The sequence below is a fragment of the Perca fluviatilis genome, chromosome 7 (genome assembly GCF_010015445.1).
Source record: "Perca fluviatilis chromosome 7, GENO_Pfluv_1.0, whole genome shotgun sequence".
Classification (NCBI taxonomy): Eukaryota; Metazoa; Chordata; class Actinopteri; order Perciformes; family Percidae; genus Perca; species Perca fluviatilis.
Genome location: NC_053118.1, coordinates 43,037,076 through 43,060,045, shown reverse-complemented (window position 1 = coordinate 43,060,045; position 22,970 = coordinate 43,037,076). Strand labels below are relative to the sequence as shown.

At 38.4% G+C, this 22,970-nt stretch overlaps 1 long non-coding RNA gene across 2 annotated transcripts in view; it reads left to right on the top strand.

The window, feature by feature from the left end:
• Positions 1–6,524: 6,524 nt before the first annotated feature.
• LOC120562777 overlaps positions 6,525–22,970 on the top strand; it is a 24,293-nt gene continuing 7,847 nt past the window's right edge. The window contains exons 1-3 of one of the 2 annotated variants that reach the window (XR_005639835.1): positions 6,526–6,697; positions 7,046–7,095; positions 9,423–9,935. This is a non-coding gene — a long non-coding RNA (uncharacterized LOC120562777). Of the gene's footprint in view, positions 6,698–7,045; positions 7,096–9,422; positions 9,936–22,970 lie in introns of those variants that run through there. The other variant, XR_005639836.1, reaches the window with a different exon arrangement.

The window sequence follows — 22,970 nt, the reverse complement described above, 5'->3', positions numbered from 1 at the left end:
TTTTTTTTTTTTTTTTTTTTTTTTTTTTTTTTTTTTTTTTTTTTTTTTTTTTTTTTTTTTTTTTTTTTTTTTTTTTTTTTTTTTTTTTTTTTTTTTTTTTTTTTTTTTTTTTTTTTTTTTTTTTTTTTTTTCTTTTTTTTTTATATAGGTCACATCTCAATACATTGTTTTATGTAAATGTTTACAGCACAAGCAGACAAAATAAAGTATCTCTTTCTAAATACATTTACTGCATATGTTTAGGACATTTTGACTACCGAGGGCCTTAAAGACCTCATTTAAATTATGTAGAAAAAAAAAAGATCAGTTACAGGACATCCCATACCCTATGCACAAGTCATTTGAAACCATTTTACAGTAGCGTTTGGGAGATATGTCACGTTATTCGACTTTGGAGGCCTATATTGACCTCATTTCTAATAAGTAGAAAAAAAGAATGGTCAGTTGTGATACAGGACGTCCCATACACTATGCACAAGTCATTTGAGACCATTTTACAGTAGCGTTTTGGAGATATGTCACATTATTTGACTAGGAGGAACAGAACAGACTCAAACGCAAGGCTCAAATAGCAACAGGTGTTTTGAATACAAAGGGAAAAGGGAGGTAGACGCCAGGAACAAGGGAAAAGGCAGATAGGATGGTGAGGGACTCGGGAACTGGAGGTAGGGTGGTGAGGGAACTCATGGCAAGGGCACTGAGGGGGGCGCGGGGAAGCCGGGGCTGAGAAGCCGAGGAGTGGATGGCTGGAAGCGGTGGCGGGCTGCCGTGGGAGGGGGACCGAGTGGCGAGGCCAGCTGACTGGAGACGACAGACAGGTCTGAGATGGTAGCTGCAGAGAACAAACACAGTAAAAGGCAAGTAAATGTTTGCACAAAGACAGGGAAAAATTAGGTCCTCAAGGAAAGCTTGCAGAGAGTTTCACCAGGATGACCGGAGCAACGATCAAGCGAAGATGGTCTGTTGATCCGGGGTTGAAATGCTGATCTTGATTGCAGATGGAAGGCAGGTGTGCGGAGAAGGTGATGGTGGAATGATAACCAGGTGTGCTCAATCAGCTGGCAGCAGTAGACCATAATGGAGGGGAGAACACAGAGGAAGCACAGAGAAGGCAGGACCAACTTCGAAACTGACAGTGAGAAAAAAAATTGAAAATAGTAAACAAAACAGAAAATTCACAGCCAGCCGACCCCAACCATCACACAATGTTACATAAATAAAAATGTAAAATGGATTAGCATATTGTCATTTTGTATACATGTTTGTATATACAATAATTTTTTTTCGTAGGAATGAAAACACTAATTAAATGAACAAGACTGACATCAGTTCATTCAACAACACTGACATTACTATAACTGACACTATATGAGTTGACATGTCAAGGTGGTATTTTGTTCTACTGAAGTATTTGACCAATGTAGAATAAACTCAAATTGATTTAACTAAATTAACTAATAACAAAAATATAAATCCAACAATACGCAAATGAGTTGAATGTAAATACTAATATTCTGTTTAACCAACACATGTATGCTGTGTTCAAATAACATGATGGTGGTTTGACTTAACTTGGTTTGTTTAGTAGTAATAGTAGTAGTAATGCAAGTGTTGCAGCAGCACAAAAACAGCAAGTAGAGATAATTAGAGAGTAAAAACATACATAATAGTTAAATAAAACTAAAATAAGAAAAGAATACAAAAAATACAAAAGTATTAAAGAGCAAATGGAGACGGTAAGGTCAGAGTAGTTATTAATAACAGCACAGTCAGCATGTTAACAGATGATGTGTTCCCCTTTAAGTTTAGCCAACAAAAGTTGAGTTTCATGCGGTGACGACAGATAAGTTTAGACACCAAAAAGGATTGGGTTTGGAGTTAAAACGAGAGTCCTCTTAAGTAGTACTCCCGGGACACAAAATACAACTAACCCTTTCTGAAAACTTTAAACCAAACTAGCAAACATGATTGTTTTCAGAAAAGTGAGCCAGCATTATTCTGAGAAACAGGAACTCAAAGAAGCACTTCCTCAATATGAGACACTTCTATGAAAAACATTTTCAGACTTTCTACGTATTTGTTTTAACAGTTTTCTTCTTAGTTTCAAAACAAGATTGACCCGGTTTTACCCAAATTTATTGAAGGCTTAGGGCCACTACTGAAATGTAGCCTTGCTCTTTGTTCTTCAGTCAGGGCCGTTGTTTGACCCGATGCAAAAGTGGAGGAACCCGTTCATCTGCACAAACTGCCATGACACAAATCTTGTTAAAAATCAGACAGGTATCACTTTAAGTGTACGCTATATTTAGAATATTTTCAGGGTTTACCTTCGGTTCAGTTTATTTATGAAAGGGGACAGTACAAATTATTAAAACACATGATTTCCCAAGGGTTAAAAAAGCCAGAATTAGCCAAAAGGCTAATTTATATCTGTAATCCCCTCGATGTTAAAAAAGGCTTTTAAAAATATGAAGAAACAAGAAAGGAAGACAACACAAGCAAAACAGAACTTAGCACAAAACATCACAGAAACAGAAAACAAGGGGCCATCCACACGGAAACGCTTTTTGGTATAAACGCTAAAATGTTTTGCATCGTTTTGGCCGATTGTCCAAACGAATCCTGTAAAGTCACTGCCTGAAGACACACTTTTTTTGAAACCTGGTCCCAGGGAGAAAATATTCAAAAACGGCGCCCTTGTGTCATCGTTTTGGACGGCGAAGCCGCATACTTGCGTATGGATGATGTCATCGCTACACCTCTCGACCTCTAGCCTTCAACCTCTTATCCAGCGACAACGTCTTATAACAACAACAACAATGGCGGACTACATGCTTGTGTTCCTGCTGGAGAAGATATTGAGCCACTTCTACTGTCTGTTTGTATACAGTGTTCATTGGGTCATAATCTAAGGGGTTAGGAGAGGAAGTACAGAAGAGGAGTGTAACCCAGGTTTTCAACTTACAGATAAATTATATCTGTGTATGTGTGTGTATATGTTTTTATGTGTGTATGGTCTGTTTGTGTGTGCATGTGTGTGTGTGTGTGTGTGTGTTTGTGCGTTTCTGTGTGTGTATGTGTTTTATCAAGGGCATAGGAACCGGGGGGGACGTGTCCCCTCCAATATTGGAGACAGCCGCATTTGTCCCACCCAAAAATTATACCGCGGAGGAGAAAAATATTTTATTTTGAAATCTTTAACTCGCATGCTTTTATTTTGTCACCAGCCCGCCTCCTCAACGGCAGACTGTTTGGGAAGTGGGAGTCTGAAGCTGGCAGTGGCGACAGGTAGTCAGAAGTTAAGATGAAAAGACAGCAGCAGCTCAGTTTAAGTGATTTCTTTCTCATGGGGAAGAAAAGAAAGAATATAATAATTTTGTCCAGGAGGATAATTATATTTTCTGTCTAACGTTAGACTTGTTGATGTTAAGCTGATGTTGTGATTCAACATCTTGCTAACTAGTACACTCTTGCTAGGTAAACGTTGTTACTATTAACGTTACTAGCCAACGTTGGCTGGCGAAAATATGGCGGACTTTCCAGTAACATAATGGACAAAAGCGATTTGATACTAAAAACAGTATTTAAGATGATTGTAAAAGAACATGATTTTTCTATTAACTTAACCCATGTAACTTGAAAACGAGTTAAGTTACACATCTCCCACATCTAGAAAGGAGTTAGTCTGTCTGTGTGGGTTTCACTTGTTCTTGACATTCCCATCAGTATTTTTCCTTATTCATCTCCACTGCTTTCATATTAGCGATCAGATGAAGTTCAGCTGGAAACTAACAGTGGTGACACTGGTGAGGGTGATGCAGGGAGAGCCAGCACTGCAGAGCTGCAGGTAGGTGTTATATGAAGGGTGAGGTGATTTTAGTTTGTTGAACATGATAAGCGGGTACGTGCGACACACGGCGGTAAAGTTGAGAGAAAGGAAAAAGAGACTGCGTGCTGTCGCGTCCGTGTGTGCTTGCGTCCTTGAGAACTGTAACTCGTATACCTTATGCTGTCAGTTAATTGTAGCGTTGACCAGCATGAAATATGTCAGACTGACCGGCCGGTTGCCGGTCATGGCCGAGCACGTGAAAACCAGCCAGGGTTTAAGTACTCGGGCCTGGTGCCCGATTTCTGGCGTATGACTATTTTAGAAAAATAAATAAATTAAAAAGTCTACATGGGATTTGTTTTGATGCGCTGGATTTAACCAATCATCGAACTTCCACCTACCTATGAAACTAGTTCTGGCCAATCAGATGCAAATAGGGCGGGTCTTTGCCGAAATGTGAGAGTGCGGTGCTGGTGTGGTCTCCGTGGTAACGCGGCAAAAAAAAAATGGAGGCAAAGTTTATCAAACTTGGAGCATGTAGCTACAGGAAGCTTTATTTGAGAAAGTAGTTAAAATAAACTGAGGGATCCGGGTGCTTCAGCAGCGCATGTTCAAGGAAGATACTGGACAGCAGCAGCGGTAAGAAAGAGCTTGCTAGTCATTAGATGCTAGTCACAAAGCTTCGGTCCGTGCACCCTGTTATACGAGTACGTTACCGGCAACGACCGCTACCGTTGCGACTGTTCCTTCACTGACCGACCGTGATACAAACAATACGTGTGTGCACGTTCATAGCGGAACATGATTTGTCATTAATGATGGATGGCCACTGTGTAAAAGCTATCTGAAGCCCAAACTGCCTTGATAAAGCTGTCTGTTTGGAATCAGCATGGCAGGTATTTAAACATAATGGCCTTGTCCCAGAGTCTAGACGTCTAGCTATATGAAATGATAAACGATGCAACGTTTTTAATAAATGTAAATAAAGCAGCTAATATCAACATGGACAAAATCATGAATGTACTAATTCTCTTTTTTGATGATGACCTTGCCAAAGTAATAAAGTTTAGTTTTCACAGTGATTCATTGTAGGATTATGATATTATTGCAATATGTAAATCCACATTGACTTTTAATTTAACATATGGTTGGAAGAAGTAAAAATGTATCCAAAATGTTTTAGTTTTTAAAAATTATGAGTTTTATTATTGTGTAATGTCAGAAGGACTTTAACTGTTTTGTCAAATTAACTTTAATGAGTGCATATTGAAATATTATATTGTTGGTTGGCAAAAAATGCATCAGATTGATGATTTAAAATATGGAATATTTTTGCCTTTCACCTTAACCTTTGCATTTATATGTGTCTGTTCATTGAGGTTTAAGGCCTTTTATAGTTGTGCGTCAAATCGACGGTGCAGGGTCCGGCGTAGACGCAGACCCCTCTGCGCTGTAGCCTGACGTGCACCTCTCGAAAAAATGTAACTACACGTCGCAGCGACGCACGTAGCTGGGCCGTGGCTTGGTAGCGTTGCATTTCTCCCGGCTCATTTCCTGGTTCTCCTTCTCCATAAACAACATGAAATCAAGGAGAGGGTTAACTTCTCCTACTACACATTTCCCACCGTGGTCAGAAAGAACAGGGGAGACACTTTGTTTCTCTAACTATGACTCTAGAGTCGGTACTCGCTCCGAAGATAATCGCCGGCGCTCTCTCACTTCTCTCTACCACACACTCCCCACACACACACACACACATGCAGCTCGACGCACACACCAGCGCACAAGTATAAACATCAGGCCACTTTTAAGGCTACGGCAAGAGCTCTGCGTGGAGCCTCCGCACAACTGTAAAACGGCCTTTAAGATACAACTAAGAAAAGAAAATGTATTCAGAAAAGTTTTGATCAATATATGTTATTTATTAATCTACAAAACTGGATGATTAGGCCTGCAATTAAAGAATTGATTTGATATTTATCAGTTAATTACTGCCAGTCAAAATGTGTTTTCCTTTATCTTTACAAATGTATCTTTTTAGTAGAATAAAGTATGTTGGTGAATGTTTTGCAGTATAGTTAATTTATGACATATTTCTGTTCAAACCATTTGTCAGGTTTCCGATGTGTACCCCCCAATGTTAAAGTCATTCCTACCCCCCTGGTGTTTATGTGTGTGTGTGTGTGTGTCTGTGTGTATGTGTGTCTGTGTGTGTGCACATGTTTAAGTGTGTCTATAAGTGTGTTTGTGTATATGTGTGTGTGTGTGTGTGTGTGCGTGAGTGTGTGTGTATGTGTTAGTGTGTGTGTATTTGTGTGTGTGTGTATGTGTGTGTGTGTGTGTGTGTGCATGTATTACAGTATTGTGTTTCATAATATAAAAAGTATATTTTTTAATTTAAAAAAGTATTCTTCAAAGTTAATGTTTCTCTATTTTTGTAGGTCCTCATTTACAGTAAGCTGCATCGCAGCAAAGTGTGAAAACATCTTAAAGTGTGAAAACAACATCTTAACTTCCTCTTTTTGGTTTTCCACGTTCGTCTTTGACCGTCAGTAGCGTGTGTATTTAAATTAGGACCAGTGGGTGGGATGTCTGAACCTGTAGCTGAATGTTTACCGTATATGGAGATGATATTCAACTGTTTGTTTCAGAGACAACCCCTCTCTGTGGGAGGATATAAGACTGCAGATTATTACATTTCTCTGTCTGAACATTCTTCAGATTTGCATCGTGTCAGAGTTCTGCTCTTCTTCTTCATCTTCAGACTTTGTGCAGTTTAGATTTTAACATTCAATCCTTTTTACTGAGAACAAGTTGATCAAAGGACAACAGCACCTTCACACCTGAGCTTTCTCCACCAACTCTACGGTAAGAGTCTCTGGCTCCTAACATTAGTTTTTGTTGTTGATGTTTTTGTAAACTTGTTTGATGTTTTTCAGTCACTTTTTCAAAAATAATGTTGACGTTTTTGTTGCATTTTTGACCATTTTCTAAAGAACTTTGAAGTGAAATATAATGTAAATATAATTCATATCACATAGAATAATGTTCTATTTTTGACCCTTTTGACACTTTTTTCGGCACTTTTTTGATTCTTTTGACACTTTTCGGCACTGTTTTTCGGCACTGTTAACTGTGATGTAATGTAGTTAAATGTGGTGTAATATAGTTAACTGTAATGTAATGTAGTGTGTGTGTTATCTTGTGATATTCCAGGTATCTCTCCTGCTGCTGACACTAGAACTCATCTCTCTCCTGTCATTCAGGTAAATATACTTTATATTATTATTCTGTCTTTAACACATTAAAACTTCTCTGATTGGGGCAACCTCTAGCTCACCCAGCAGAGCGTGCCCCATGTAGACTGAGTCCTTTGCAGCTCCCCGGGTTCGAGTCCAGCCTGCAGCACTTTGCTGCGTGTCGTCCCCCATTTCTCTCCCTGCTTTCCTGTCTATCCACTGTCACTCTATAATAAAGGGAAAAGCCCCCAAAAAAATAATCTTCTCTGATTCTGTTATAGCCGCAAGGACGAAAACTCAAAAGTTTGTTTATATTTTGACTTTATTGTTTGGTTAGTCTGTCTAACTTCATCTCGCTGCATCAGGACTTTATGGATTTCTTCTACAGAAAGAAATCTGCTGAACCTGTATATGAAATGTATTTAATCCTGTGTGCAGGTATTGTATTGTGTGCACACTATATTGGTAATAAATATAATCTTTTTGGGAGTGTATGAGCTCTGCAGAAGTCCAAAGAAATGAGACATTTATCCAACGAAAAACCAATGTTATGTAAGATGTCCATATTTTTCTTTCAATTTAAGTGAAAAGCCAATCTGAGAATTCTGCACAGTGAACATTCAGAAAGAAGTTTAAAATCATTTGGAGAAGTTTTTGATGCTTTTCTGAGCTTTTTTTTACCCTTTAGACGCTCTTTTATTCAGGACTTTTTTTGCACTTATAGACCCTGTTTTCAACGTTATTGTCGTTTTGTTGTTTCACTTTTTTCACATTTATTTTATGTTTTGTGTCATTTTTTCCAGAGAATTTTTGTAACTTTGTTTTCGCCGTCTATGCTGCTTTTCCCCCCAAAGTTTTGACATTTTTTTTCCCACTTTTGGCTTAATCAACAGACACACACACACACAGACACACACATTGACACACATACACACACACACACAGACACATACTCCTACACACAAATGCACACACAGACACACACACACAGAGACACACACCCACCCACATTTTATGCTTTTCTCTGAACTTTTTGACACTTTTTTGCACCTTGTTTTAGTCTTTTTCAAGGTTTTTGTCGTTTTGTTTTGTGTAACTTTTTTGTCATTCTTGCTTCTTATTTTTCCGATGTTTTGACGTTTTTTTTCTTCTTTTTTCCGCTTTTGGCACTCGCTTATAAATAAAAAGAGATCTCTATATTTATGCTGCTCTGCTGATAAGATAAGATATACTTTATTGTCCCTGAAGGGAAATTTTTTTTGGACTCTGTCCGTTCTGCAGCTTTACAACGACAACACAAAATACACAAAATAAGCATCTCTCAACACATACTCTCCTGCAACACAAAACATGCTCTCATATACATTAGACAGGTACCTACATTATCTTTCCTCTGAACGGTGTGAAACAGCTTTAAATTCTGTGGTCTCTGGTTTGGTGGGCGTGTCCCACGTGACAGCCAATCAGAAGAGATGTGTCTGTAAACTCGTGATGATAAAAAGGCAGAGCGCTCACAGCATGGTGTTAGATATTTTTATATGATATGATATATATATGATAATATAAAGAGATTTTAGATATGTCAGAGTAAAGTCTCTAACAGCTTTTATATGATAATATAAAGAGATGTTAGATATGTCAGAGTAAAGTCTCTAACAGCTTTTATATGATAATATAAAGAGATGTTAGATATGTCAGAGTAAAGTCTCTAACAGCTTTTATATGATAATATAAAGAGATGTTAGATATGTCAGAGTAAAGTCTCTAACAGCTTTTATATGATAATATAAAGAGATGTTAGATATGTCAGAGTAAAGTCTCTAACAGCTTTTATATGATAATATAAAGAGATGGTAGATATGTCGAGTAAAGTCTCTAACAGCTTTTATATGATAATATAAAGAGATGTTAGATATGTCAGAGTAAAGTCTCTAACAGCTTTTATATGATAATATAAAGAGATGTTAGATATGTCAGAGTAAAGTCTCTAACATCTTCTATATGATAATATAAAGAGATGTTAGATATGTCAGAGTAAAGTCTCTAACATCTTCTATATGATAATATAAAGAGATGTTAGATATGTCAGAGTAAAGTCTCTAACAGCTTTTATATGATAATATAAAGAGATGGTAGATATGTCAGAGTAAAGTCTCTAACAGCTTTTATATGATAATATAAAGAGATGGTAGATATGTCAGAGTAAAGTCTCTAACAGCTTTTATATGATAATATAAAGAGATGTTAGATATGTCAGAGTAAAGTCTCTAACAGCTTTTATATGATAATATAAAGAGATGTTAGATATGTCAGAGTAAAGTCTCTAACAGCTTTTATAACTCTGTGTTCTCCAGATCAACATGAAGATCTCTATATTTGCCAGTGTTCTGCTGCTCTCTGCTGCTCTGCTTTTCCTGGGACCAGAAACTGCAGATGCTCAATATTCATCATTTGAATTTAAGCATATCGTCTCGGAGATGAATCCTGATGAATGTAACGGTACGATGAATGCCAAAAAGATCAGAGATGACAACAACAAGAAGAACTGTAGGCCCTTGAATACCTTCATCATAGATTTTTTAATAGGGTCAAAGCTGCCTGTAGGAATAATGAAGGCAGAGAAACAGAAAGAACAACCTTATACTCTTTCCCTGTTGTTAATTGCACCACTACAGACAGAAAGCCGTTTCCGTGTGATTATACTGGTGCGACTGGCTACGGGAGAATTGTAGTTATTTGTAAAGGGCTCAATCCTATTCACCTTGAAAGGGTTATTCCTCAGTAATTATAACCTGATCAATCAGAGTAATCTGTTACTACCTGATGAACCAGAGTAATCTATTACTACCTGATGAATCAGAGTAATCTGTTACTACCTGATGAACCAGAGTAATCTGTTACTACCTGATGAATCAGAGTAATCTGTTACTACCTGATGAATCAGAGTAATCTGTTACTACCTGATGAATCAGAGTAATCTGTTACTACCTGATGAATCAGAGTAATCTGTTACTACCTGATGAATCAGAGTAATCTGTTACTACCTGATGAATAAGAGTCTGTTACTACCTGATGAATCAGAGTAATCTGTTACTACCTGATGAATAAGAGTCTATTACTACCTGATTAACCAGGGTAATCTGTTTTTACCTGTTGAATCAAGTGTAATCTAATGCATGATTACTCTGCGTCTGTTTTAATATTGTCATATTCACTCATTCATAAAGTAGTCCGGCTATGTAACAACAAAGAGACAGTTACTTTGTGAAGTGGAGTAAAAGTAGAATGTGTTATGAAAACAAAAGACTCAGTTATACAAAAACTAAACAAGAAACTTTTCTGTAAGTTAAGTATCCTACACATTTAGGGGTATTTGTACTTTCCTTGAGTATTTCCATGTTCTGATCCTTTCTACTTCTACTCCACTACATCTCAGAGGGAAATATATATAAATAGCTTATATTCAGCCTAAATTAATATGTTTTGACTAAATATTTAAGTTTTAATGGAAACAAAAACATGTAATATGACTAAAATCAGAGTAATGTAATAGTTGTGTGTGTGTGTGTGTGTGTGTGTGTGTGTGTGTGTGTGTGTGTGTGTGTGTGTGTGTGTGTGTGTGTGTGTGAACACACATCATTCAAAGTGGACAAATTTTTCAGTAGATTCAGAGAAATTGAATGGAGTCTGGTTTCAGAAGAAGTTAGTTAAAGAGTAATTAGATTTTTTCCAACCTGGACTCTCTGTCTCCATGTGTGTGTGTCTGAGTGTCTGATGAGACAACAATCTGTAAAACTGGTCCAGTATTAAACAAGAACCAAGCTGTAATGTAACCCTACAGGACTAATGTTCAGCAGCAGTTAGAGTTCACTAAAAGTTCTGTTGTTGCTGCTGACATACTCAGATTATTATTCTAAGTGTCTGTCAACATTATGGAAAGGATCCCTACAAAGATAGTCCTTTTAGTTAAAGAGTAAGATCCTTTAAGTTTAAGATGAAACAACCCCGAAATCACCATCACCAAACTCCACCAGACTCGATGTAAATAATCAGGACTTTTATCATCGTAAAAGACACTTCACTCAAAGTGGACAGAAACTAAAGAAAACTACCAAAAGTCGTCTTGGTTCATCTTTCCACTGTTCCAACAATCACCACTCTGGTTTGATTGAAATAAACCCTTAATTCACCCATTTACATGTGGAGATATGCTGGCTCTATACACGCTAAAAGTCCTGATTATTTACATGGAGTCTGGTGGAGATATGCTGGCTCTATACACGCTAAAAGTCCTGATTATTTACATGGAGTCTGGTGGAGATATGCTGGCTCTATACACGCTAAAAGTCCTGATTATTTACATGGAGTCTGGTGGAGATATGCTGGCTCTATACACACTAAAAGTCCTGATTATTTACATGGAGTCTGGTGGAGATATGCTGGCTCTATACACGCTAAAAGTCCTGATTATTTACATGGAGTCTGGTGTAGATATGCTGGCTCTATACACGCTAAAAGTCCTGATTATTTACATGGAGTCTGGTGGAGATATGCTGGCTCTACACACGCTAAAAGTCCTGATTATTTACATGGAGTCTGGTGAGTTTGGTGATGGTGATTTCTCTATAAATGCTAAAAATAATGTAGATTTCTGTTACCACCTGATGAATCAGTGTGTAACTTGTGTCTCCTGTTGAGTAAAACACAGCTGACAGTTTACACTTGTGTCTGTTTTTAATGCAGTCCTGTTTAAACATTGATGAAGTTGATGTGGATAAAATTGCAGATTAATATAAAGTCTCCAGGAGTTGATGTCAGATGAAGTTTAAATTGTTTGTTTGAGGCACGCAGCATCATCTGGGAACTTTTTAATGGACGGCATGTGTTTTGAGTTATTAAAATTTCGAAATATGTATCTAACAAACAAATGAATAAAATTATATATAATGTAAAAACAAACAAAAAAAATGTAATAGTGTTTTCTAACTAATGTTTTCACACATATAACATATTCTAATACCATTCAATATAATGCAAAAACCTTAAACTTCGCTCATAACTCCTCGGAAAGTAACATTCTCATAACAAATTAATAGATTTTCTGCCAAAACAGTTACTGCAGATTAAGTATTTTCAAGTCCCGGTGAGTCTGTAACAGTATGAATTATAGTTGAAACATTGCCGGCAACGCATAATGTCTAATTTAGTGGACAGATGATTAATCTAATTTCCTCCCAGCAGACAATCAACACTTGCTAAACCTCACACTGTATTACTCCTAAGATGTGACTGGATGTTAAAACCTGTTTGTTAATTGCAAGGGTCTCCTCCTACACACTTAAAAACTGAGCAACGAGTCAAGAACATTTCTGTTCTTACAGGTAGACTTTAACATGTTTCCTTAAGAGTAAAGTATGTTTTTTAAGAAGCCAGAAATGTACCTTTGGACTAATTTATGGGTACAACATGAAACATACCGGTACTGAAGAGTACACAATAGTCTTTCTAAAGGGAACCTCTCCTGTGACAAGCATTGTACCCTTTTAGATACACAACTGTCCTTCTGTTTCTGAGTGTGTCTAGAAGGATTGGCAGGATGAGTCTGTCTGTCGGCCTTCTTGGATTTGTGAAATCTGTGTTGTTCTTACAGCAGCTGGCCAGCGGAAGGCAGTGTAAGGAATGACAGACTAGTGTCCACTGTGGTGTAGGGCTGCAGAATTCATTGCAATTTTATCAAAATCCCAATATGGACTCATGCAATATCCAAATCCCAGGGGGGGAAATATTAGTTCTCTTCTATATGAGGCTCTTCTATATTTATTCATTAACATGTTTTGCACTTTTGCTGATCATTGAAGGGACAGCATGCAATGTCATTGTATATGTATAATGACAATGAAGACTTGTCTATATATAATAGACAAGAGGAGTAACATCACTGTTTCCTTTCCACAAATCTGTCAGAAAAATCTGTTTCCAGCAACTCTAAGGAGATTTCCTGCTTTTTTCTGACATTTTATAGCAAATATTCCCGAGATGAATGATTCTAACCAGTTTGTTTTTAAGTTTAAAGTGAAATTCAGATTTCTGAGTGTAAATGTTATTTGAATTTATGAATGAGGCATCATCTAGAAGAAATCCACAGACACAAACAAATACACTAAACACTAGAAACACTCAGATAAGGTAAGAGTTAGGGTGTTTGGGTTAGGATATAAGGGTTAGGGAGTTGAACGAAAACGCTTTTCCTGGGTGAAAGTATTTAGTTTTCGCACTTCGTCCAAGTGGTGTAGCCGTAGCTAGCGGTCAAAGATGGTGGCAGTTCTTCAGATTAGTGACTCACATGGTGTCTTGACAGGGTCTCCCATGGCAAAGTGGTCTCTAGTGAGGGGCCAGACTAAGAATTGATAAAAAAGACCTATAAATAATCAAAGTAGCGGAAGACTGACCTGGCCCGGAGGAAGCCTGGGGCCGCCGTCTGGAGCCAGGCCCAGACAGAGGTGTTTGCCAAAGAGCCCAAACAAGCTACATGGCAAACCCCTCTCCATCCTAGGGGAGGAACTGCCGGGGTCGGATGGCAGTGAAGGTTAAGTCTCAAAGTCAGAGAATCCCCCACATTGACTCTTTCAGTCGATGCAGTTTGCATTGGTTTGGTTGTTTTGCAACTTTTTGTGGTCATTTGCAGAAAAACAAACGACAAATAAACTGTGAAAAAAGCATCCCAAGCGTCAGCACAGAGATATTAGAGACCCCCACCCTGACTACAGAGCAACAAGAAACTTTTTTAGGGCTTTATAGAGCACCCATTGTGTTTGGAATCTCTGCAGCTTGTCAAGACTTTAGATGTGTTGTAAAAGACATATCTGTAAGCTTAGGAGAGTTAAAGGCTCAGAGGGAGACGCTATCTGACACGGGCCCTCACACGTTATCTCTCGCCTTACACAAAACCGGTTTGTCATCCATGCAAACCAAGCTCTCCGGGTTTAGCTTCCAGTTTGAATAACTAATGAAGAACAACAGAGAGAGTTTGTGAGGGAAGAGATGATATCAGAACGGCCTTAGAAAGAGTAATTCATCGGTTCATTTCATGGTGGTTAGATTGCTGCAGAGCTCTCTTCTCATGCCTTGCAACAACAAACTTCAGCTGATTAAAAAACGCCGCAGCCTGACTCAGAACCAGGTCCAACAGGTTCAAACACATTTTAACATCACATCTGAGACTGCTTTCAACATTTACATCAGCACTTTTAATGGGACTGAAAGAAGACGCTAAATGATTGAAAGTAAACACAAACTCTCTGAAAGTAGACACTAAATGACTGAAAGTAGACACTAAATGTTTGAAAGTAGACACTAAATGTCTGAAAGTAGACACTAAATGCCTGAAAGTAGACACTAAATATCTGAAAGTAGAAACTAAATGTTTGAAAGTAGACACTAAATGTCTGAAAGTAGACACTAAATGACTGAAAGTAGACATTAAATGTCTGAAAGTAGACACTAAATGACTGAAAGTAGACATTAAATGTCTGAAAGTAGACACTAAATGACTGAAAGTAAACACTAAATTAATGAAAGTAAACACTAAATGAATGTCTAAACTTTAATAAAAGCTAAGAGAAATTAAACCTCTAATCTCCTCCTGTAGGGATGATGAGTCACTATATTATAATATGTTATCTGCAGCTGACCCTATGAAAGATAAAGTGGGCGTGTATTATAATGAGATATTATAATATTTTACAGTATAAAGATCAAGGAGTTCTCAGACTTTTCTATCTCTCTCTCTCTCTCTCCTGTCATTCAGTTAAATATACTTTTTATGACATTAAACATTAAAACATTAAAACTTCTCTGATTGGTTTAGATTCAGTTTCAGCTGCGAGAAAGAAACTTTAAGAAGCTTTAGACGTTTTTCAATGTTTTTGACACTTTAATAATGTTTCTGTTTCATTTTTTGTGCTTGCTTAACAAGTTCTTATATCATCAGACAGGAGACATTTATAAAACTAAAAGACACGCTACGTTAGGAAGGGAAGAGATGTTAGATATGTCGGAGTAAAGTCTCTAACAAATTTTATATGATAATATAAAGAGATGTTAGATATGTCAGAGAAAAGTCTCTAACAGCTTTTATATGATAATATAAAGAGATGGTAGATATGTCAGAGTAAAGTCTCTAACAGATTTTTTTTATTAATAAGTGAAAAACTTCCACTAATGAACCCTGACAAAGCACACCTGTGAAGGTAAAACCATTTCAGGTGACTACCTCATGAAGCTCATTGAGAGAACACCAAGGGTTTGCAGAGTTATCAAAAAAAGCAAAGGGTGGCTACTTTGAAGAATCTAAAATATAAGACATGTTTTCAGTTATTTCACACTTTTTTGTTAAGTACATAATTCCATATGTGTTCATTCATAGTTTTGATGCCTTCAGTGAGAATCTACAATGTAAATAGTCATGAAAATAAAGAAACGCATTGAATGAGAAGGTGTGTCCAAACTTTTGGCCTGTACTGTACATGGGGACATGTTGTATCAGTCACATGTATTATTAAATTCTTTTAATCTTTTTTGTGTGCAGCGGGAACAATCCTGTCTTGTTAGTTGATGTTTTTTGCTCTTTCAGCTGTTGCAAAACTTCTGTGAAATGAAAGAAAATAAAGAAACTAACAAACTATGGCCTCTGGACTATCAGACTATAATTTATAAAACCTTGCACAGATCAGACACATATGGTTAAAATAGTCAGAGATGAATTAGTTTTCACTGTTTATGATTGGTGGGGAGAGATTATTGCAGTAATGCAATTGGCTGGACCAAATGAGGTATAAATATAATTGGGATTTCATTCCACCAATCTAATCTTTTGTGGACCAGCACACGTTTCACATTCATCCATCTGGGGGCAGAGCTACACTCTCAGTACAGTGGGGGCAGAGTTTCATCATGGGGCCCTCTGCTACCAAGTCATTTTAAAATTATAAAAGGTAAATTATCCGATGAATGCATGTTATAATGTGTCACTTGTTGAGCCAAGTAAGCCTATATGTCAAATAAAACACAAAGAAAAGCCAGTTTGTATTGACGAACAAAGAAAACAGTTTGCCAGTCATGTAACAATGTTTCAGAACCACGGACAGCGACAGCTGATGGACAGCAATGGTGCTGAACAGGCCAAGATCTCCGCTACTGCATCCATCCATTTGGGCAACATCTGGGCCATCAATCAAAGCCAGAGGCAGAGTAATGAGACAGGTGAGCCAGATCAAGTTTGGCATGAACAATAAAGGGTGTGAAGACAGTGGAGCTGCACATATGGCACAGAGCCTGTCTAAACACACACACACACACACACACACACACACACACACACGAGACAGTCGTAAAAAGACAGAAAGTCTTAATGTTTTAAAATGTCCGGCATTGCAGCTAAACTTCAGCCCAGCTGAGAGAAATTGCAGAAGATAGGATCCAACTCTCAGGCGGCCAAATACCTCAACCAGGACTTTGAATTTCTGAGAAAAAGCTGTCTGGAGAGAGGACAGCTGTTTCAGGGTGACTGCTTTGAGGCTCTGCCCTCCTCCTTAGGCTTCAAAGAGCTTGGACCAAATTCCTACAATGTTCAGGGCATCACTTAGAAGAGACATAAGGTGAGTACAATACTTAGATGTAAACAAACACCAAAAGATTCAACACAGTCTCACTCCCTACTCATCAAATGTCTGACGCATGGTCAAGGACCCCTGGCGTCAAGTTCCAACAAAAGAGGTGTACCTTTTGCGTTGTTTTTCGACTTGGGCGTCCGTCAGATAGACATTCATGTTAATCCCTCTCCGTCGGATATAGATGAAAGGAAATCAATGTCCATCTATGGTGATGCCGTCACTATATGCGACTATTTACTGTATAAATAAGGAAACTAATTGACTGAAAGAACACACTAAATGACTAAAAAAAAACTAAATGTCTGAAAGTAGACACAGTGGCACTCATTTATCAACCTAACGTAGAAACCAGCGCAGATATGACCGCAGAAATCTTCTTACGACAGGCTCCACGTGTGATTCATGAAACGTTGGTATCACACCAGTCAGAGCGTAAGAATGGTCGTACATTGATAAATGCAGCGGCTGGAAACGATCGTAATTTAAATATCACGTCCCAGTATATTCTCGTTTTCAGGCCTCGCCCCTACAATTTACGACATGGCGAGACGTAATCCGGCTGAGAAGCGGCACTTTTCAGAGGTGGAGACTGAAACCCTGATATCTCAGGTTCATTTACACTAACGTGTGTACTTTATGGCAGCCTGAAAACTGGTATTAAAGGCTGTAGAAAGAATGCGGAATGAAAAGAGATCTCTGATGCAGTCAACATTGTTACAGTGTTACAACAGGTAAATCTGAAAGTTTATTTAATTTATACATTCTTGACATATGTATGCTATAGTGCTAATAGTAATATATAGGCTTATATTGCTATCTCTTAGGCCTACATGGTGTACCTATATTTAAATAAACACACAGTAGCAGAGTTTATGCAGTGTCTTTTATTTCAGTCGTGTTTTTTTCACGAGTCAGAGCCAGGCAACCGTGAGCTGTGAGGGAGAGCGCGTGTCCTCCGCCCCCCAGGGTTGGACCACCACCCCAACCTAGCCCGTCTCCTGACAGCAGAGGGGCTGGAAAAACAAGCCGAAATAACTTGGTCAATGGCAGAAATAAATCATTCACTATGGTCATTAACGACTCTTTAAAAGAGAACCGAAAACCTGAAGAATAAATAAAAATGTTGTGCATCGTCATGTTTCCTGTATTGAATATCATTGCCAAACATAACACTATACCTTTTAAAAGTGAGGAATAATATCCTGTCTCCTTGGCCCCCAGTTGGCTCAATGGTGTTTTTTGCCCCCAACTGCTCTTTCCAGGCAGCGCTGCGACCGCTGCCTTCAAGGCACCTAACCCTAACCTTAACCATTGCCTCCAGGCAGCGCTGCCTGAAAGACGTCGTTGGGGGAAAAAACACTGATAAACCCCCAGTTGGGGCTGTGCTGGACACTGCTCTCTGGGCATCGGGTCATCTGGCTCCATCACTACATTTCTGTCAGGTCCATAATGTCAAGAACAACACAGACAATAAAAGCTTTAAGAATTTATTGAATAAATTATGAATTACATTTAGCAGTATGGCTCTGTTCAGAGGAGTCCCCTGAGGGAATAGCATTAGGGGACGCTCACACAGTTTAAGACTTGGAGAGCTAAACTATTCCCCCCAAACAACCCATACCTGGCCTTCCTCTCATGATAAAAATAAAATGAGAGGAAGGAATTAAATAGCGTCAGGTCTATTTTATGTCAAGAATAGCGCAGACAGTAAAAGTGCTTTAAGAATTTTTTAATAAATTATGAATTAAATTTGGCAGTATGGTTCTGTTCAGAGGAGTCCCCTGACCTTTCATGACACCATGAAAGATAAGTGAATCAGGGGACAGCAGCATAGGGAACGCTCACAGTTTAAGACTGGGAAAGCTAAACTATTCCCCTCAAACAGACCATACCTGGCAATCCTGTCGTGATAAAACGAGAGGATGGAATTCAGTAGCCTTTAAGCGCATTTAGATAACGAATGTCCTAGTTAAGTGTTCACGTGATAAAATGTAGCAGAGGAAGCACAAATTGCCAATTGTTCATTGTTCATTGTTCCAACCAATCAGGGAGCCAAGCACATAGCTTCTGAGCATCAAGAATAGGGCGAACGCCGGTAACGTTCCCATGCAGCAAAGGTCCATCGCACCTTGACCTTTAGGGTTGAAAACAGGAGTGGATGCCGCTGCAGCAGTTGTGGCCCCTATGCGCAGGGAATGAGCTGTATGGCGGTCTGAAGGCAGTCTGCAGAATGCAGAGGAGGTGTAGGCAAGATGCAAACCAAGCACTGTACATTGGTTTCCTTTCTGAGTGACAACAGTGCTCCCGAGGACCAGAACGATGACGGTTCATCAAATAGGTCAGCATGGAAGATAGAGGACAAAAGACAGTATTAGACTCAGACATAAACAGTCATACCTTATGCTACTAGGCCTACTATCTGTTTTGGAGCGTTTGAGAAACAAGGTGAAATGGTGATCATAAATTGAAACATCAGAAATCGTGAATCATGATTTGGGTCACAGAAATACATGCGTGAGGAAATTTGCAACCCCTCAGAAAACCAAAGAAAGTTGTGAGAATGACTGTCTTCTTATCTTCCTGCTTCTTACATTAACATTTTTCTACATGAGAGTGGCCTACCAATAGCTCAAGCCTGTCTTACAGTGACTGGAAACATGGTACTTAGCTAAAGCTAATTAGCAGCAAGATGGATGAAACTGTATGACAATCTATATAAGCATATAAAAAGAAATAAAAAGTAAGACCGGCGGCACCGGCCCGTTTTGGGAATGGCAAGGATTGTGGGTGGATTACGTGTATAGAGCAACAGTTAATACACTGTCCCATACTAGCAGTCTAAAATCTCATATTTGGTCTGCTTTTAATTTTATAATCATATTTATGGAAAGCACTTGAATTGCCCTGTTGCTGAAATGTGCTATACAAATAAAACTTCCTTGCCTTGCCTTCTAATCGTGACATAATTTTGCTAAAGGGAGAAATTTAGCATTGCTCCGAGGAGAGTCCCTTTTGAGGCCATTCAGCAAAGGCGTATGGATGTGTTTTCAGAATACTGGCAGCAGATCGAGCCAGGCAGCGCAGATGGAATTGGATGCCAGCGACCGTACTTTTGATGAAAAAGGTTGCCTTTTTTGAGTCACGAAGCAGTGGACAATAAAAGCACTAATATATAAGATAATTAAACAGGCAGAGCAGCTACAGATATAGTACAAAAACTGCACTTTCCGTCTTATATTAGAGTTGAACATTTAACATTGGATGTATAAATTACAGGAGATTATTGGACTGGATTTCCACTGTGGCAGGACAAGAATGGACCAGAATCAGATTGCAGTAAAAACCCACTAAGGTGGTTGCTTTATTTTTCTTGCTACAGCAAAGTAAGGAGTGCAGCGGTGTAGCTCCCTCATGGTGTGGCTGGTGTGCAGGGTTGGGTTAGGTCTTGGGGAGTTCAGCTGGGTAGGCGAGGTGCAGTAGAGGGGCTCACCAGTGAAGTTGTGCAAGGAGGGGACAGGAAACCTTGAGTTCCAGTAAAGGTGGGTCGTTCGACTCCAGTCTTCCTTGACTTCAAGTTACAGGCTTTCTGGGTGCAGAAATATAGAGAAGTGGTTAGCTTGAGTGGCAAACACAGACTCTCTTGCTTTTGTTGACAAACACAATGGGAGACCTTTGAAGGCGTGTACCCGGCATGGCAATGATTCAGGGGCCATTTGGCCACACTACATACTTAACTTATAGAAAGCCATACATTTTACACCAATAGCATGATCAAAATTTAAATACACCTAAGATTTATTCATAGACCGTGTGGTAATCCACTTTTAATCATAGTTCCTTTTTTTTTCTTCAGATGTGCTGTTATCTTGTCTATGGCAGCTGGGACCTCCCAAAACTTTGTGTGTAATGGAATGGAAGGTCGTTATATCAACATTGTAATGCCAGGAAGACGAGAATACCTGACACAGTGCGAGGTGGAAGTCACTGGTCAGGCTTTAGGAAACTGGATGGAAATCGTGCTAGCAACCTGGTACAGGGATCCTGTAGTGCCACACTACCAGATTTAAGACCATAGTGGAGACTGGACCTCCTGAAGACATATCAGATCAACACTGTCACCATCACCAACAGAGGAGATTGTTGCCCCGAGAGAATCAATGGTGCTGAGATCCGCATTGGAAATTCCCTCAGTGACAATGGCAACGATAACCCCAGGTAACTGCCCGAGGGGGCTGGGAACCCATATGCATGCAACACAGTTCCCAGGACCAGCGGAGCTGGGAACTCTATTGTATCTCTAAGGATTTTTTTTTTTTCACCATTAAAAGTGGTTCTGCAGCCTAAACCTTACAAGTTACGCAATTTAAACTTTCTGGGATGGTACAGAGTGTGACTCATATCTTGAAAAGGAAAAATTACATATATCCACCAGCAGAGGGTGCTATAAAATAAGAATGGGTTTTGCCCCATAACTCCCAAACCATGCATCGTACATTCAAAACATTCATATCCACACGTTCCTTGAATTCAGTTGAATCTCTTGATATAGACCACACCCATCGGGAAATTGCTAAATAATCCAAAAACTACTTTTTCGAACTCCTCCTAGGTCGTGGGTCTGATCTGTACAAAACTTGGAAAAGTTTCTCCAGACAGACCTGACCAAAAGTTATCAAATTTTTTTTACTACGTTAAAATATGCGTAAACTACGAATTAACACAATTTTGTAGCTAGCTATCAAACATGGAACATTAGCATAGCTCAAAGTAAATGCTACCAACACAAACGTTAAGATTCATGTTTGGATTCCACTCTGAGGCTCTGTACCAAATTAGGTGAAGATCGGCCCTTAGGCTATAATCAGGGTAAACCCGTTTAGGCCTATAAGTCAATAAATGTGAATGGGACATTTGCAATTGTAATTTACACACTCACACTTTGGGTTTCGCTTCCGCATCAGGGCGACTTGCCATGGGGATGCTTAAATTTGAATATTTACAAATTGGTTGTGTAAATTACAGCAGATTAGTGCACTGGATATCTACACACTTCCCTAATAGAAAGCCATATTTTTCACAGAAATAGCATGATCAGAATTTAAATAAAATTAGTGGTAAGATTTATATATAGTCTGTGTGGTAAGCCAGTTTTACTCATAGTTCTGTTTCATTTTATTTTTCTTCAGATGTGCTGTTATCTTGTCTATGCTGGGACCTCCCAAACCTTTGTGTGTAATGGAATGGAAGGTCGTTATGTCAACATTGTGATTCCTGGAAGACGAGAATTCCTGACACTGTGCGAGGTGGAAGTCACTGGGACAGTATCATAGGACATAATTTCTTTATGTTCACTTAATTCTATCGCTAATCTTTGCAAGTTTGTGTATTTGGTGTGTTTTTGATTCACACACAGAGCAGATTTGAATTAAAATACTTAAATAGTGAACAAAAGAGATCCAGCTCTAGTAACTGATTATACCTACTATTCTGTGCCATTAATGTGTTGAGGGATGCATTAATAAACTGATCTGTGGGAAAATCTAAGCAACGGGTTAGAAATAATATACTGTGCACTGACTGCATTGTATTTGTTGTAATTTTTCTTGGGCTTGTTTCTATCTACTGTACTTAAATATACTTGCAAAATAAACATTACTTTTAAAGCTAACCTGTGTGTGTGTTTGTTATTTTCCTCATTGTCTGATTGTCCAGACTTGCTTGGCTGTCTTTTGAAATGAGTATCATTTTTGGGCAATGCAAGCACAAAATACAAAGAGAAACAACATAATATAGCTAAGAGGCCTATACTGTAGATGTTTAAAAAAATTCCTACATCTTGAGAGAAAGCAGCAACATAGCTGTCTTAGATGTAAGTCATGCATCATATCAGTTTAATTTTGATGGACAGTCACATCTGTAGTTACATTTTCTACTGGTATGATATTATACTTATTTGAATTTTGGTGCAAACATACTTTGGGGGGACGTGTGTCTAAAATGATGGAGAAATCATCAAGAATATCTTTTGATGGAATGGTTTAGTAATAAAAACATGAAGTTTGGTTTGAATATTTTACTTATAATTACCTTCATATGCCAACTTTAATAAAGACATTGAACAGTTGATAAACAAACAATGACATATTTCTTGAACTTTAAAGTAATTTATGTGAAATGTGAGGGCAAAATCAACATTTATGATGAATATGTGAATAATAACTATTGATAACT